Source organism: Mixophyes fleayi, chromosome 4 (assembly GCF_038048845.1).
Source record: "Mixophyes fleayi isolate aMixFle1 chromosome 4, aMixFle1.hap1, whole genome shotgun sequence".
Classification (NCBI taxonomy): domain Eukaryota; kingdom Metazoa; phylum Chordata; class Amphibia; order Anura; family Limnodynastidae; genus Mixophyes; species Mixophyes fleayi.
In genome coordinates this window covers 310,732,476-310,750,692 of record NC_134405.1, presented here as the reverse complement: position 1 = coordinate 310,750,692, position 18,217 = coordinate 310,732,476, and the positions used below count along the sequence as shown (strand labels likewise).

Sequence of the window (18,217 nt, the reverse complement as noted above, 5' to 3'; positions counted from 1 at the left end):
AGACCTGATGGTTAAGCCACATGTGGGTCAGCTCCTGTATTTCACACTGCACCACTCACTTACTACTGTCTGACTACTGGTATCTTCTGAGCATGTGTGAAGTTCTCTTCTTTCTCTGTGTGATAAATAGACTTGATGGTTAAGCCACATGTGGGTCAGCTCCTGTATTTCACACTGCACCACTCACTTACTACTGTCTGACTACTGGTATCTTCTGAGCATGTGTGAAGTTCCCTTCTTTCTCTGTGTGATAAATAGACTTGATGGTTAAGCCACATGTGGCTCAGCTCCTGTATATCACACTGCACCACTCACTTACTACTGTCTGACTACTGGTATCTTCTGAGCATGTGTGAAGTTCCCTTCTTTCTCTGTGTGATAAATAGACCTGATGGTTAAGCCACATGTCGCTGTCTTTGCTGTTCATCAGGCAAGTTTACAAAAAATGTTAACTTTCTGTAAACTTGACTGATAAAGGGGTCTCTGTGCTCTGAAAGCTAGCAAATATAGAAAAATTCTTGGTTAGCCAGTAAAGGTATCACTCCTATAATACTTTTGATTTTTTTTGACACGTAAGTATTTAACATCACATAGATTACCCTAGGATTAATAGGGGTAATACACAAGGGAGGACGCACATACAAAGCATGATGCCAGATTTTAAAAAGGTCCATTTCTTATTGATCACAGTTGTTCTGAAATGGTCTTGCAAAATAGGCTCACCTGCAGAGGTAGGTAACCTGTGGCTCTCTGGCTGTTGTGGAACTACAAGTGCCAGAATGACCAGCCAGCCACCGTCTGGATCAAGTTACTAAAACTCCATGTAAGAGAAAGCTAGGTCATACTCGTGAAAGTGATTAATGTGTCATATATACTGACATACATCAGTTAGACCATCTTCTCTTTCTGCCTGTGGGCTGAGGAAGCAAGTGATACAGTGCTTTAATCTCTGAGAGCAGATAAGATTTTATAATCAGGAACAGACTTTGCTATGATTGTATAGTAAAAAATGCAAAATAAGTCAAAAAGTCTATTGTAGCATACATTTGCTGAGAATATTTATTTACTCATCCAAGCCAACAACTCTGGATGCGGGACACAGTATTTCATAGCTGCAGGCATTGAGCAAGTTAGAAATGATTTTCTGAGAGATAGCTATTTTGACATTTGAGGGAATTTAAGACGGCATGGCCTCCTCTATATTATTTCATGTTTTGGACATATTTCTATTTCATTTGAATTGTATAACGAACAGGGCTATTGATTACATTATTATCTGGACCTAGACCTCGCCCCCACTTAAAGTTCCGTAGAATCTGAATTCATAGTTTGCAGATGTTCAGAAAAATACCTGTGTGCTTTTAAAATTTGCCAACAAGCACTGTTGCAGATATACCATCAGTATGATATCCAGCTGCCATACATCACCTGTCAAAACCAAACAAATCTCAACGTACAATTTTATACACTCCAGTGGAGAGTATAAATCCATCTCTCATCTTTTCCTACCCCCAGGTGCTACCATGTTCTACTCCACTAAATCCTCTTTTCCACTACCTATTAAAAAAAAAACCACTGATTATCGTAGCAGGAAAAATCACCTTCCTCATGCAAAATGACTTCTCTTAAGCTAGCAAATCGAATTTACCTGCTTCTTTTTGTAACAATTGCATTATAGTAATTTATTGAATCATTCTAAGTGATCTATACAGCCTTTGAAGATGATCTCTATTTGATTATACAGCATAGGAGCCATTGCATGCAACCTCTGTAACCTGTCCTCATAGAAATCAATATTACAGAGACACTGTACATACCACCAGAGCACTTATCTTGTCAGACGCTTGGAATGTACATCATATATAGAATGTTGTTGTTTTTAAATGTCACAATAATTGTTTAGCAGCAACATATAAATACGCTATGTAGCAAATTTTGACACAATCACTTTGAACACAGCATATCTTCAGGCTACTGTGCGTTGAAATCAACTCAAAAGAACTCCACACACAAAATGAGTTTTGTTAATATAATATTTGGGGCAGAGCTACGAAAAAGGAGAACTTATGCTGAAAATCTGAATCAACTATATCCTGTGCATTGCAAAATTTACCACTGTAATGGCTGGCAGTTAGTGAGGTTGCCATGTAGGAGCGTACATAGCAATGCAATACAAGTTTATAATGCATCAAAATACCCTCTGAGTATATCTGATCTTTTGCCTTGGTGGAGATATATATATATACATATATATATATATATATATATATATATATATATATATATATATATATATATATATCTAATATATAAATGCTTAGTGGTGTGTATTAGTTAGTCTGTCTGTGTGTGTGTGTGTGTGTGTGTGTGTGTGTGTGTGTGTGTGTAAAAAATAAAACCAAGCTGCAGCGCCACCTGCTGGGCGGAGTTATACACTGACCTACTAAATTCTTAGTGTGTGTGGAAAAAAAAATTCAGAAAGGGCTGAAATTTGGTATACTAAGATGTTTTTAATTTGTTCATTTAATTTGTTAATTGTTAAAAGTGTTTATAAAGATTTTAAAAATATATATATATATTTCTTGAAGGAGAAGTGACAGTTGGAAGTGGTTGGTGGTTGCCGGGGGTGACAGTGGGGAGTGGTTGGTGGTTGAGGCCTGGGCTATGGCCCAAATGCATGACAAGAACCTTTTTAACACCTTAAGTAGCTTGATTTGACTAGAATGCATGAGTATCATGCACGGGTTAACTTGTATATATATATATATATATATATACATATATATATAAAGTTGTGATGACATATTTCTTTATGTTAAGGTTGGTAAGGTAGTCCAACTAATATCAACCATTCCAATAGAAAAAATTGCAGTAAGAATGGATAAGTATACCTCTGCATCACTTACATTAGATTGTAATGCCTCTTTTAAAGTGCAGCATCACTTTAAATTGAAATCAATTATTTCTATGAGACATATGGAGAAGATGTTACACAATCATATTTTAAAGCACCAAGGGGCAGATTCAGTTAGCCGCAATGTTCCGAGGAACATTGCGGCCAGGGTTGGCATCAGAAACTGTGGGGCTCAGTAAGGTGTTGAGGGCCCCACCCACCTCTTCACCATACATGCCCTCTCCCTCTGCACAGTACATGCTCCCTCCATCTACACAGTACATGCGACCCCTTCATGATCACATTATATGCCCCACCTCCATCATCATAATAAGATCCCCCTTCTCTCATTACATTACATGCCCCCCTCCCTCATCACAATACATGCCTCCAATTAATTCACTTTGTTCTTGACGAGATGCAGCGGCTCCCAGACAGACTAAGAGTGGGCTGCACAGTGGTGATGTCACCGCACCACACCAGACGCTCCCAACCTATCAGTGCCTTAGAGCCGCTGCATCGCGGAGGGATGAAGAGTCATGATGGTCAGACCAGGGGGCCCAAACAGACCAGAGGGCCCAGACAGATGGAGGTGTTTGTTCAGGGTCCCTAGTATTTCTGGGCCCCTTACAGCTGTACTGCCTATACCCCCCTGATGGCAGCCCTGATTGCAGCTGCGCATTTTTACCGTTTAAACAGTAAAAAGTAACGCTGACTATTTGCTCACATCTCTATGGGATGTGAGCAAAAGTGAGCGGATACGTCTCGAAAAAAAATCGCCACAGTCTCGCGGCCGTTCCGGGACACTAGGCAGCGATTTTATTTCACAATTGAATCTGCTCCCAAGAGCAGCGTTGTGGACAAGTAGCCAAAGTGCTCTATTAATATGCTCTCCTTTTACATAGAATGTTTTAAGCTCATATAAGCAGTGCATACTCCATAGACGGGGCTTCTTCCCAGCATGCGCTGCTGTCATAGGTGCGCCAATAAGAGGAGCAGTGGCCTTGGGGGGGTGGGGTGCACCCACAGCAGTTCTACCACTGGTGTACGCACTTCTGAAGATGAAACAGCACTAATGTGAATAGCACCCATGTAACATTGCCCTTTGGGTGGAAAGGTATAGAAGGTTGTCATGTTGTTTATTTATTGAGTGACTAATTTGGTTCGAGATCTGCACTTGTAAAAGTACAGTATACCCTTCTTTATGCTACATAGTTACACTTGTCAACTAAATTTTACATTAGTGGTTGATTTCATCACTTCAGTGGACTAGTTTATGCAGACAGAATGCATAAAAATCTCATGTTCAAATGCCACTTAATAATAATGTAGTTAATTAATATCATGTTTTAAATCATTTGTATCTGCTCTTCTGTAAAATGATTGCACACAATATATCACTGCAGCCTCAAACATTTCTACACCTTGTTTCTGCGTATTACACGATCAGCTCTAGTCCGTATACTTGTTATATCGGTTTGATTGTGTTACGTTTACAAGGTAGTGGTATATGTACAAAGCTTTTGTCTAGTGAAAAAAAATATTGCAGCAGAAGAAAACAAAAGAGAATATTTACAGCAGTCACAAGTGGTCTGCTAAACAACACAGTGCAATGAAACTAACAATAAACTTGAAAAAGCATTTCTTTTTTTCATTTAAAAATTAACCCTGACCCAGTTTGATCAATTCGTATTTAAAAAAGAAAACTTATTGATGGAAAGAGGCAGAGAATGTATGAATGGTACCAAGGACAAAACAGATTGCAAATATTTATGCAAGATTGCTTTGCATTTAAAAATACTGATATGTGCTCTAAATTTGTCACTTAATATAGTACAGCACTCAAAGGGTTAAAGCAATCGACAGGATGCTACATCTCTACCAAAAACCATCCGCATTAAGAGTTAATGACTTCAAAAAGATATCTGCAAAAGTGGTGTGAAAAATGTGCTGCTTTGAGAAACAGTAACACTGTATCAGTGATGCCAACAGAAAGCGATAATCTCCATATCATATATGTGTTGTATTCAGGTTTTCTACTGCTGAAGGGGTTAATCTATTGCATTCTGAAGAGTTACTGTCACCACCTTACACAGATAAGTCCCTATCTGACCATTTTGAAAATAAATACACACACATAAAAAGATAATACACAGCCAGGTTGTATACATTGGTGTTAGGCACATCTGTATGGTTAAATTATAAAACTAGATCCCAGAGTGACCTCTGGATATGAATACATTAAATCCTAAAAGAAAATAACTTTTTTTTTGTATCTGTTTAAAGAATATTTTAATTCTCCATTCTCCTTGAAATGACTGCTAGGAGACTGCAGCCTAGTGTTTCTTAATATTTATTTAATATAAAAATATACAAGAAGAAGAAAGACTGATGTAGTTAGTTACCTGTAGAATTTACATCCCTGAATCCCTGGACCACAATGAGGAAGATTTTGGCTCCAGAAGTCCAACAGGCGCAGGATCCTTCAGCTGGATACATGTGTGAGGCTTAGATAGACAGAGCATAATTGAAGAGAAGGAGGTGGACTTACTTCTGATGCTGCCTGCACACTGTATAACTATACCGAGGGTTTTATCCTCTAGGGAACACATTTAAATACTTATCTTCATTTTCACCCTCTGGATTTGCTGTGGCTGACAGGTGTAGAAATGATGGAATAGGCAATGAAGCCCTGGAGTGAAGGAGTACAATAGATTTAGCACAGTGAGGTGCTTCACAGGGTTCCCCAATCAGCACAGCTCATTTCACACTCTCCCAATTCTTGCTGACAATTCTGCCTGCTCCCAGCACTCAAATTCATATGAAGATTTGAGGCGTTTAAAGAAGTGACTAAGAAAGGCACAGCCAGAAAACTTGGCTAAATATCTTGTGTTAGAAAAAGTAATTTCTAATTCTGAGTTCGATGAGGAAATAGCAGAGACGGGGCAAGGGATAAGGAAAAGCATGAGAATGTCAATGGAAATAGATAATAAACTTTTAAGGGTTTCCATGGAAACCATAAGGAACCCTTGTAGAAGTGCAAAAATGAAATCCAGCCAAATAGTTAAAGAAAATATATGGTATATTAGTTGTCAGTGATATAGCACTAAGAGGATTATCAGATTTCCCTTAGAAGCTAAAAAATATTTTAGCACGTTATTGTGCCTGATATACTGCTCTGCCATGCCTTTAATTTGTTGTCAGCGTAAGCATGATTTACTTTAGGAAAACATTTATTAGTTCAAACTCGCTGCATGTTGCCATGGTTTTAAGGACTGCTAAGCATAGGCTACCATTAGAGATGAGCAAAGTTGTGCAAACATTTTGGGCTAATCTAGGTTAGTGGTATTTCACAGAAACACAAAGTTCGACGATACAGTTCCATTCGTGATTCGCTATGCCACATAATGCTATTCTCCACAGCATTTGTAAATTCACATTTCACCAAATTTATAGTCTATGAATAGAGCTGGGACCATGATGGATTCATTTTACTCTGTGGTATGGTTAGGTTTGGTGTACTCGAGGTCAAACTGGGAGTACTTCAAACCAGATTTTTTTTGAAAATGTTACTAATCTCTAGCTACTGTCTTGATCCTTCTCAGAATGAGCTTTCCTAAGCTATATTTTGGCACGCTGTTGTAGCTGAAATTGCCACTGACTGGTATTGGCACAACTAGACTGAGAGGCGCAGAGTCTAATACACCCCCCAGCAGGGCCGGACTGGCCATCTGGCACTTCTGGCAAATGCCAGAAGGGCCGATGGCCAGATGGGCCGGTTGCTAGCTGGCCGGCCCCATCGTTCAGCACACAGACTGTCATGCCAGAATTCGGCATGACAGTCTGTGCGCTGAACAGTGGGGTTGGCACTACACTTACTTCCTGGTGGCGCGCGTCCCCTCCTCCTCCCTCCGCTCCTATGAATGGCTCTGGAGATGTCACATGGGACGTGCACCATGTGATAGGTACTGTCCCATGTGATAGGGGAGACTACACAGTGCGCCGCGGAGCGCACAAGGTAAGAGAGGGGGGGGGGGTAGTTTGTGTGACAGGGGATCTATTTATTTGTGTGACAGGGGATCTATTTATTTGTGTGACAGGATATCTATTTATTTGTGTGACAGGGTATGTATTCGTGTGACAGGGTATCTATTCATGTGACAGGGTATCTATTCGTGTGACAGGGTATGTATTTATTTGTGTTACAGGGTATGTATTTATTTGTGTGACAGGGTATGTATTTATTTGTGTGACAGGGTATGTATTTACTTGTGTGACAGGGTATGTATTTATTTGTGTGACAGGGTATGTATTTATTTGTGTGACAGGGTATGTATTCGTGTGACAGGGTATCTATTCGTGTGAAAGGGTATCTATTCGTGTGACAGGGTATGTATTTATTTGTGTTACAGGGTATGTATTTATTTGTGTGACAGGGTATGTATTTATTTGTGTGACAGGGTATGTATTTATTTGTGTGACAGGGTATGTATTTATTTGTTTGACAGGGTATGTATTTATTTGTGTGACAGGGTATGTATTTATTTGTGTGAAAGGGGATCTATTTATTTGTGTGACAGGGTATCTATTTATTTGTGTGACAGGGGATCTATTTATTTGTGTGACAGGGTATGTATTTATTTGTGTGACAGGGTATGTATTTATTTGTGTGACAGGGTATGTATTTATTTGTGTGAAAGGGGATCTATTTATTTGTGTGACAGGGGATCTATTTATTTGTGTGACAGGGGATATATTTATTTGTGTGACAGGGTATCTATTTATTTGTGTGACAGGGGATCTATTTATTTGTGTGACAGGGGATCTATTTATTTGTGTGACAGGGTATGTATTTATTTGTGTGACAGGGTATGTATTTATTTGTGTGAAAGGGGATCTATTTATTTGTGTGACAGGGTATCTATTTATTTGTGTGACAGGGTATCTATTTATTTGTGTGACAGGGTATCTATTTATTTGTGTGACAGGGTATCTATTTATTTGTGTGACAGGGGATCTATTTATTTGTGTGACAGGGGATCTATTTATTTGTGTGACAGGGTGTCTATTTATTTGTGTGACAGGGGATCTATTTATTTGTGTGACAGGGGATCTATTCGTGTGACAGGGTATCTATTTGTGTGACAGTATGTGTGTAACAGTATAACTATAGTGTGTGTGTGACAGGGTATGATTATAGTGTGTATGTGTGTAACAGTATAACTATAGTATGTGTGTGAGGGCCAGAGTATGACCATAATGTGTGTGTGTGAGGGCCGGTGTATGACAATAATGTGTGTATGGGTAGCTCTTAATATAATGTGGGAGGTACGCTGTTAATCTAATAGGGAATTGCAGGTGGGGGCTATTATTGGGTGCTATTCTATTTGTGGGGTGATGGTGGGGGCAATTTAATAGTGGGGCTTATCAATTTCAGATGGGGTGATTGGATTTTTAATTTAATGCTGGGGTGCTTTGGAGAGAGGGAAATAGTTTTATTTATTAAATGGGATTACTATTTTATGTCAGGGCTAGTTGGAGGGAAAAAAATGTATTTATCAAATGTGAATACTAGTATTTTAATGTTGTGGCTGCAGTGAGGCCTAATTTTAAAACATGGATGCTATATTGATTTAACACCAGGGCTAAATTTCATCTGCTCATTTTTTTCTCCAAATAGGGCCCCCAACATTCCAGGATCCAGACAAGCAGCAACTGATCTTAAGACACCAGCAGCCACAATTGGCCACTATGACAAGACAGGTAGGATAGACCAGGACAGTCTGTCAACTGTTCTGAATTTGGTGGGTGACTGTCCCACTTAGTCAGGATTTGGTCTGACTACAAGGACAGTTGGGAGATATGTCCTGCTTCACACTGTACTGCTTGTTAAGGCAGAACTGCATGCACCTAACAGTAGTGCACACAGTATTGCCTTTGTATTTGTCAAAAATTTGTCTAATAGCAAAATTACAACATAGGAGCCCCCCTGACTTAAGTGCCCGGGCCCCTCGAGTCTTAATCCAGTTGGTCAGCAGGAGGATCTGTGCTCCGTCCCGGACAGGGCACCGCCTGCAGAGCAAGCCGAGGAGCTCTAAGTCTCACGAGATTTATTAATCTCATGAGACTAAGAGCTTCCCTGCTCACTCTACAGGAATGTCAGCAGCATCAGAAGCATAGATAAGTACAGTGGGCTGGGGGTGTCATAATGTATCTGGGGGGGTGGTGTAATGTGGATGGGGAGGGTCTGATAAATGTAATGTTTTATTATAATGTATGTATCAACGCACCATTTTGACCACGCCCCCAACATAATGTAGCTACACCTTTGGCGGCACCACCACTACACTGCGGCACACATTTTTTTTCCTGCTAATCAACAGAGGTGGGCCTGTGTGCTTTAAATGCCAGGGTTGATTTTTAGTCCCAGTCCAGCCCTGCCCCCCAGTATTCACCAGGGACAATTGCAAGGAGGTATGGGCTTGGCTATGTAAGGTGTGCAGGTCGCGGTTCTCCCAGTTAGTCACCAGTGCAATGGAGTATGTAGAGGAATAGCAAAACACCTGAGTACAATTGAGCATAGGCGAGGAACAAAAGGGAAAATACAGGAGAGTGGTCAGAGGTAGCCAAATTCAGGAACCACTCGGACAATATAGTACAGAATCACTTGAGCAGGAGGATAGTCACAAGACAAGCCAAGGGTCAGAATCCAAAACAGCAAACAATAGGAGCAGGGAACAGGACACAGGAACGCTGGAGATTGGTGACCCAATATGCTGGCGAGGCATTGGTGAAAGTGGGGTCCTAATATAAGAGGAAGTGAGCCCTTGTAGAAGGAGAGTGATTTCTGAGCCACGAAACAAGTCCCCCAATGCATAGCAATGGGACGCGGCTCGAATGCACATGCGGGTGCTGCGAGAGTCCTGAATACGTAAGAGTGTCCCATTGCTAGGCAACAGGATGCGAGAAGGAATTAAGACAGGGGTCCGTTCCCCGGCACCTAGGAGAAGTGCAGGGACGGCATCTGACATATTTACTGAGAGTAAGAAAGTCTTATGATTATGAAAATGCTTTCTACTGGTTTTAAATCACACTTAAAGGAATAACAGGTAAAATAAGGGTAAAAAAGAGTCTACTATATCAAATGTTACTACTAGTAATGATGTCTTCTCATGGTTATCAATATTTTCATGCATCATTATTGGGGATAACTAAAACACTATCTGTTACTGTAAAAGAATAGAGGGTATCCTGAACACATGACAGTTTTAAAGTGTTAGACTTCATGGTTTACACCTGAAATTTGCATATAAGTTTTTGTTAATTATTCAGTGGAGACATGTATTCCATGTTTTGGAACCTATAAAAACTGTGCTGCTTGTGCTATTTTAAAGGGGATTCACTAAATCAAACTGTTTTGCCTTTCATTCTTTTATTATTATTATTATTATTATTAATATTTATTTATAAGGCGCCACAAGGCATCCGCAGCGCCGTACAGAGACAAACAAAATTACAATACAATGGGAGACAGCACAGTACAGTAAACACAGCAACTCAGTAAGCTCAATGCACAGCTAGAGAGGGCGGGGAAGGGGGAGGGAGGATCCGCAAACGACGGGGCCCAAGAAGGAGGGCGCGGAAGACAGGGAGACCCCCAGGGGGGAGGAGGGAGCGAGAGTGGACGTGGGGTGGAGGACCCTCGAGGAGGAGGGCTAAGTAGCTGGAGAGCAGAGTTAGAAGTGGTGGAAACAGGAGGAGAGATGGCCCTGCTCAGAGGAGCGTACAATCTATTCTTCACTCATATATGCCCCGCATACTTTTAGTTGATCTTTTTATATGCACTTTCCTAGCTCCCAGGGTGCATGGCATTAGAAATGATAGCTCTACAGACCCACATCCCCCAGGTAACCTCACCTGCCATCACTGGGGGCGTGTCCTTACTTGTGTAAAGCTGGATGTATTACAGGGTGTGCAGTGCATATGGCCTTATGAGCCCAGGGTGCACTTCGACTTTTCCTTGACTTGTGTCCTCCCTTGTTCCCAGAGTGATTCAGGAAGGCAGAGCCGAATTAAAGGTGGACAGAGGCCATCTGCTCTTAGGGAGACCTGGTGTTCACGGTCCTACTTCTCCCATCTCATCTGCCTTCCACTCATTGTCCGTCTTGTCCTGAATGCCTGTATAACATGTGTCTAGTCTACAAGGCTAAAATGGAACTATCGCACTTCTAAAACACCCACCCACTGGTGAAAAGACAACTCGGAGAATAATAAAAAGAAGAGAAAGTCCCAAGGGTGAGACATTGAACACGCAACCCATGTGAGGAATTCTGAATTTTCCTGTTGCAGAAAGTTGCCATCATGTTGTCCACATAATGGTGACTAAGCCAATCCACCTGAAGAATATGAGCTCCAGGAATACTGACCACTGATAAGCCTTTTAAATGTGTTTTTACCAAATGGATTCTCTGTCTCAAACAACATTGATGTACTTCATTTCCATCTGACTTTGCAATGTAAGGCATTTCTATTAAGTTGTCCAGAAGCAGTTAAAACATTTTACCTTGGATCTGAGGGCAGAGAGCACTTTTAAATGCAGGTCTCTTCTCATAGAGCTGAGCCAAAGTCCCCGGGGTATAATGACCCAAGCAATGAGCTCCTCATCACTGGGCATCTGATGGGTTGTGAAACAAAGGTATTGTCACGCCAATAGGGTTTCTGGGATCCGTCTTGGGACGAAGGGTCCTGAGACAGGGATGAAGTGGAAACTAGGAGGCTGGATGAAGATCTTGCTCAGAAAGAGAGTATGTGCTCTTTTTGTATATGCCAGATGTCAGGAGGAGGAATGCTGGACTGGATTCCACATTGGAATAAGCAACTGGAATCTGGACCTGGTGGACTGGAACCTGGACGTAGGAATAGAGGGACTGAACCCACGAACAGAGACTCAGTACCCGCAAGGATCCAGAAACTCAGAAGACTATAGTACCAAAACTGGGACTGAGAAGGCTCAGAACTCAGGCACCGGATTATCAGGGGTGACTACCTCCTGAGCTGTATAAGCTTGGAACTGGCCCCGGGTAACTCAGAACCTGCATCAAACCTGGATCTTGAAGCCGGTACACAGAGACACAGAGATGGAAGAAGTTTAAAGACTCAGAATAGTAACCTACTAACAGCAGAAGCGAATAAGAAGGACATGGAGGGATTTGTATCAAGGTTACTCTGAGGATTAAGTTATGTACCTTTTGCCAAAATCTGACCATTTTAGGACAAGACCACTAAATGTGTAACAAAGAGCCTTCTTGCCCACAGGACCTCCAACAGGAATTGGATGCATCTGGGAATATAGCTTTGAGACGAGTGGGGACCAGGTACCATCTATAAAGAAGCTTATACGCATTCTCTTTAGTCCTCACGAAAATAGAGCTTTTAGCGATTCGGGTCCTGATTTCGGCCCAATCATCAATTTCTAGTTAAATTCCCAAGTCATCTTTCCACTTCAGCTCGTATCGATCCTTAATAGGTTGATGAAATGCCACAAGACTATAAAATGTTGAAATTAAACCGGTCAGTTGAGACCTATTCTGACAAAAAGTTTCCAAAGGCGTTAATTGGTAGAGTGTTTTAAATGCTAAGAGAGATTGAAATAAATGCCTTAGTTGAAGATATTAATAGAAATGTTTATGGGGGATGTTGTGTATTCTCTGCAAATCTGCAAATTCCGGAAAGATTTGCATGGGTGCTATAATTGTCATAAACCAGAGCCCGCGATTAAACAAGTGTTGTGAAAAGGATATTGGCTGTCCAGGGGGAAAGGCCGGGTTGTTCCACAATGGAAACATAATTTCAGGATTAGCTAATAATTGAAAGGCGCGAGTACTACAGTTCCAAATCTGGAGGGAGAAACGAGTAGAAGATGGAAGCAAAAGGAGTGGTAGACAATGTTTAATTGGAATCCACAAAAGGGTGTATGGCGAAAGCAACTGTATGGTATTTGCCTCTATGTCAGCCCATAGCCTAGTGCCAGGCGAAGAGTGAAATAGAACTAGCTGGGTCAGGTGTGCAGCAATGTAGTACTTAGAAATATTTGGAAGACCCAGTCCACCCTCCGAGGTCCGACGATGAAGCGTGCGAGCTTGGACCCGTGGTCGTATGCCTGCCCAAACAAACTGCGCAACTTGTTTCTGAAGGGTTTTAAGTGCCAATGAGGGGACCCGCATAGGGACCATCTGAAATAGATAATTTGTGCTATTAGATTCATCTTTACCGCTGTCATGCGACCTAACCAAGAGATATATAGCTTATCCCTTTTCTCAAGGTCTTGTTTAAGAACACTCAAGAGCCAAGGAAAATTAGCTCTATATAGCTGACTGCATTGACTTGTCAAGTAGATTCCCAAATATTTCAGTTTGTCCGGTTGCCATCTAAAATTCGTTTGCCGTTTCAGAGATTCCAGGAGGTGGGGCGTTAAGTTAAGAGACAGGATTTCAGATTTGTCCATATTGATTTTAAAGTTAGACAACTAAGTTCTTTCTGTATGGAAAGGAGGGAGGTAAGGGGTCACTGTCAGTAAGACATCATCCGCATATAAGGAGATCTTATAATCGGTGTTGACCGCTTGGATTCCTGTGATTGCTTCATTGGTCTGAACTCGAGAGGCTAAAGGTTCCATCGTTAGGGCGAACAATAGAGGGGAGAGCGGACATCCTTGTCGAGTGCCATTAGCAATTTGTAACACCGGCGATGCAGCTCCATTAGCCCATACAGTAGCAGAGGTATTGAAGTACAAAGAAGCTAGCCCAGTCATAAATTGACCCTCAAAGCCCATTACCTCAAGAGTGGCTCTCATGAAGGGCCAGGAGACCCTGTCAAAGGCCTTTTCTGCGTCGAGGGAGACCACCAGAGCAGGGGTGTGCTTCGAGTTAGCTGCTTCAATGAGATTGATTGCTCGCCTTGTATTGTCCGATCCCTGTTGAGCAGGAATAAATCCCACCTGGTCAGGATGGACCAGGGCAGGGATCACTTGAGCCAACCTGTTCGCAAGTAGTTTAGCAAATAGTTTTAGGTCTACATTCAGCAGAGAGATAGGTCTGTAGCTCTCACATTAACTAGGCTCACCACCTTCCTTAGCTATAACAATGACATGTGCTCTGGTGGTATCCCTCTCGAAGCTCTCCCCATTTTGCACTGCCCTGAAAAGTGAAAGAAGCATCAGTGCCATATCAGGCGCAAATTTTTTATAATACGATGCAGTGAGCCCATCTGGTCCTGGTGCGGCCGAGTTTCTAAGTGACTTGATAGTCTCCTTTATCTCTTTCATCGTAATGTCCACGTTGAGTATCGACAACTGTGCTTTCGTGAGACAGGCAGCCCCCCTTTCATTTTAAAATTGGCAGGCCCCCCGTATAGTTTAAAATAGGCAGCCCCTCTGGAGTTTAATATAGGCATCCCCCTAATTTTAGTGTGGGCAGTCCCCACCCCCATAGTTTAGAACAGACAGCCATCCCTCATAGTTTAGAATAGACAGCTCACCCCATAGTTTAGAGTAAGCAGCCAACCATAGTTTGGAATATGCAGCACCCTCCACATATTTTAGAATATGGCAGTATCCCCCATAAATTAGAATATGCAACATTCCCCTAGTTCAGAATAGACAGCCCACCTAAAGTTTAATATAGGCAACCCCCCTATAGATTAGTATAGGCAGCTCCCCCCATAGATTAGAATAGGAAGCCATTCCCCATAGCTTAGAATAGGCAGCATCCCCCATAGTTTAGAATATGCAGCCCCCACCATAGTTTTGAATAGGGAGCCACCCCATAGTTTAGCATCGGCAACCCCACTATAAAGACAGCCCCCCTTCCTTCCCTCATATCACACAATATATAAAGACCTCCCCACTCCCTCACACATTATAGGAACATGCACCTCTTTTCCTCACACATTATAGCAGGCCCTCCTCACTATAGATTAATATAAGCAGCCCCCCTATAATTTAAATAGATTAAAATAGAATGCCTCCCCTATAGTTTAATATAGGCAGCCTCCCTATAGGTTACAATAGGCAGCCCCCCCATAGTTTAGAATAGGCAGCCCCCCCATAGTTTAGAATAGGCAGCACCATCCATAGCTTAGAATAGGCAGCTGCCATAGATTATAATAGGCAGCCCTCCCACAGTTTAGATTATTCAGCGCCCTTATAGTTTAGAAAAGAGAGACCCCCCATAGTTTAGAGTTTGCAGTCCCCCCCATATAGTTTAAAATAATCAACATCCCCATAGTTTAGAATAGGCAGCCGCCCCCTTTTAGTTTAGAATAGGTAGTCCCCCTATAGTTTAGAACAGGCAGCCCCCCCATATTTTAGTATAGGCAGCCTCTCATAGTTTAGTATAGCCAGCCCCTCATAGTTTAGTATAGGCAGCCCTCCCCATCATTTTGAATAGGCAGCTAGTCACTGCCCCATTGGAGCTTATAATCTAAATCCCCTAACATACACACACACAGATTGAGAGAGACTAAGGGCAATTTAATAGAAGCCACTTAACCTACCAGTATGTTTTTGGAGTGTGGGAGGAAACCGGAGCACCCGGAGGAAACCCACGCAAACACGGGGAGAACATACAAACTCCACACAGATAAGGCCATGGTTGGGAATCGAACTCATGACCCAAATGCTGTGAGGCAGAAGTGCTAACCACTAAGCCACCGTGCTGCCCACATAGCAAGCCCACATAGTTTAGAATAGATAGCCCCCCATAGTTTAGTATAGTCAGCCCCACGTAGTTTAATATAGGCATCCCCCTATAGTTTAGAATAGGCAGACCCTGTTATAGTTTAGAATATTCAGCCCCCCATATTTTAGTATAGGCAGCATTTCCCATAGGTTAGAATAGGCAGGTCTCCTGGCTACTCACTTACCTTTAATTGAGCAGGCCAGCATTGCTTCTCACATCAGGCAAATATAGTTTAGTATAGTCAACCCCCCATAGTTTAGTATAAGTAGCCCCTTTTAGTACACTCAGCCCCCCCATAGTTTAGTATAGGTAGCCCTCTTTAGTATACTCAGCCCCCTCATAGTTTAGTATAGGTAGCCCCCTTTTGTTTAGTATAGGTAGCCCCCCATATTTTAGTATATGCAGCCCCCTCATAGTTTAGAATAGGCAGCCCCACCATAATTTAGAATAGGCAGACCCACTATTAAGACTATTAAGACAGCCCCCCTCCCTTCCCTCATATCAAACAATATATTAAGACACCGCACTCCCTCACACATTATAGCAACATACACCCCTTTTCCCTCACACATTATAGAAGGCCCTCTTCCCTATAGTTTAATATAAGCAGCCCCCTATAGTTTAAATAGTTTAATATAGAAAGCCTCCCCTAGAGTTTAATATAGGCAGTCCCCCTATAGTTTAGTATAGGGAGCCCCCACTATAGTTTAGAATAGGCAGCCCCCTATAGTTTAAAATAGGCAGCCCCCCAATAGTTTAAAATAGGCAGCCCCCTATAGTTTAATATAGGCAGCCCCACCTATAGTTTAATATAGGTAGCCCCACCTATAGTTTAATATATTCAGCCCCCCTATAGTTTAATATAGGCAGCCCCCCTCATAGTTTAGAATAGGCAGCCCCACCATAATTTAGAATAGGCAGACCCACTATTAAGACAGCCCCCCTCCCTTCCCTCATATCACAATATATTAAGATCCCCCACTACCTCACACATTATACAACATGCACCCCTTTTCCCTCACACATTATAGCAGCCCCCCTCCATATAGTTTGATATAGACAGCCCCTGTATACTTTAATTTAGGAAGCCCCCTATAATTAAATATAGGCTGCCCCTCTTTAGTTTAATATAGACAGCCGTGCCCCCCAATAAGTTAGAATAGGCAGCTCCCCCCAGTAGTTTAGAATAGGCAGCCATTCCCCATAATTTAGAATAGGCAGCCGCCCCCTTTTAGTTTAGAATAAGCAGTCCCCCTATAGTTTACCAAGGCAACCCCTCTATAGTTTAGAATAGGCAGTCTCACCCTATAGGTTAGAATAGACAGCCATCCCCCATAGTATATAATATGCAGCCCCCCATAGTATAAAATAGGCAGCCCCACTATAGTTTAGAATAGGTAGTCTCACCCTATAGGTTAGAATAGACAGCCCCCAATAGTTTTGAAAAGGGAGTCCCCCCATAGATTAGAATATGCAGTACCCACACATAGTTTAGAATAGGCAGCCCCCTTCCAAAGATTACAATAGGTAACATCACCCATAGTTTAGAATAGGCAGCAAACCATAGTTTAGAATATTGAGCCCCCCCATAGTTTAGAAATGGTAGCCCCTCATAGTTCAGAATAGTCATCCCCCCCATAGTTTAGAATTGGCAGCCCCCACCATAGTTTAGAATAGGCAGCCCCATCATAATTTAGAATAGGCAGACCCACTATTAAGACTATTAAGACAGCCCCCCTCCCTTCCCTCATATCAAACAATATATTAAGACACCGCACTCCCTCACACATTATAGCAACATTCACCCCTTTTCCCTCACACATTATAGCAGGCCCTCTTCCCTATAGTTTAATATAAGCAGCCCCCTATAGTTTAAATAGTTTAATATAGAAAGCCTCCCCTAGAGTTTAATATAGGCTGCACCCCTATAGTTTACTATAGACAACCCCCACTATAGTTTAATATCGGCAGAACCCTTTCAGTTTAAAATTGGCAGTCCACCGTATAGATTAAAATAGGTATCCTCCCTATAGTTTAGTATAGGCAGCTCCCCCCCATAGATTAGAATAGTAAGCCATTCTCCATAGCTTAGAATAGGCAGCATCCCCCATAGGTTAGAATAAGCAGTCCCCCTATAGTTTACCAAGGCAACCCCTCTATAGTTTAGAATAGGCAGTCTCACCCTATAGGTTAGAATAGACAGCCATCCCCCATAGTATATAATATGCAGCCCCCCATAGTATAAAATAGGCAGCCCCACTATACTTTAGAATAGGTAGTCTCACCCTATAGGTTAGAATAGACAGCCCCCAATAGTTTTGAAAAGGGAGTCCCCCCATAGATTAGAATATGCAGTACCCACACATAGTTTAGAATAGTCAGCCCCCTTCCAAAGATTACAATAGGTAACATCACCCATAGTTTAGAATAGGCAGCAAACCATAGTTTAGAATATTGAGCCCCCCCATAGTTTAGAAATGGTAGCCCCTCATAGTTCAGAATAGTCATCCCCCCCATAGTTTAGAATTGGCAGCCCCCACCATAGTTTAGAATAGGCAGCCCCATCATAATTTAGAATAGGCAGACC

General features: G+C 41.9%; 1 protein-coding gene across 1 annotated transcript in view; it reads right to left on the bottom strand.

The window, feature by feature from the left end:
- The window catches only part of LOC142150180 (neuropeptide Y receptor type 2-like), a 35,424-nt gene extending 29,760 nt beyond the window's left edge, over window positions 1–5,664 (bottom strand). The window contains exon 1 of the mRNA XM_075205384.1: window positions 5,299–5,664. The gene's annotated coding sequence lies outside the window, so the exon portion shown is untranslated. The remainder of the gene's footprint in view (window positions 1–5,298) is intronic.
- Between the last annotated feature and the right edge of the window lie 12,553 nt (window positions 5,665–18,217).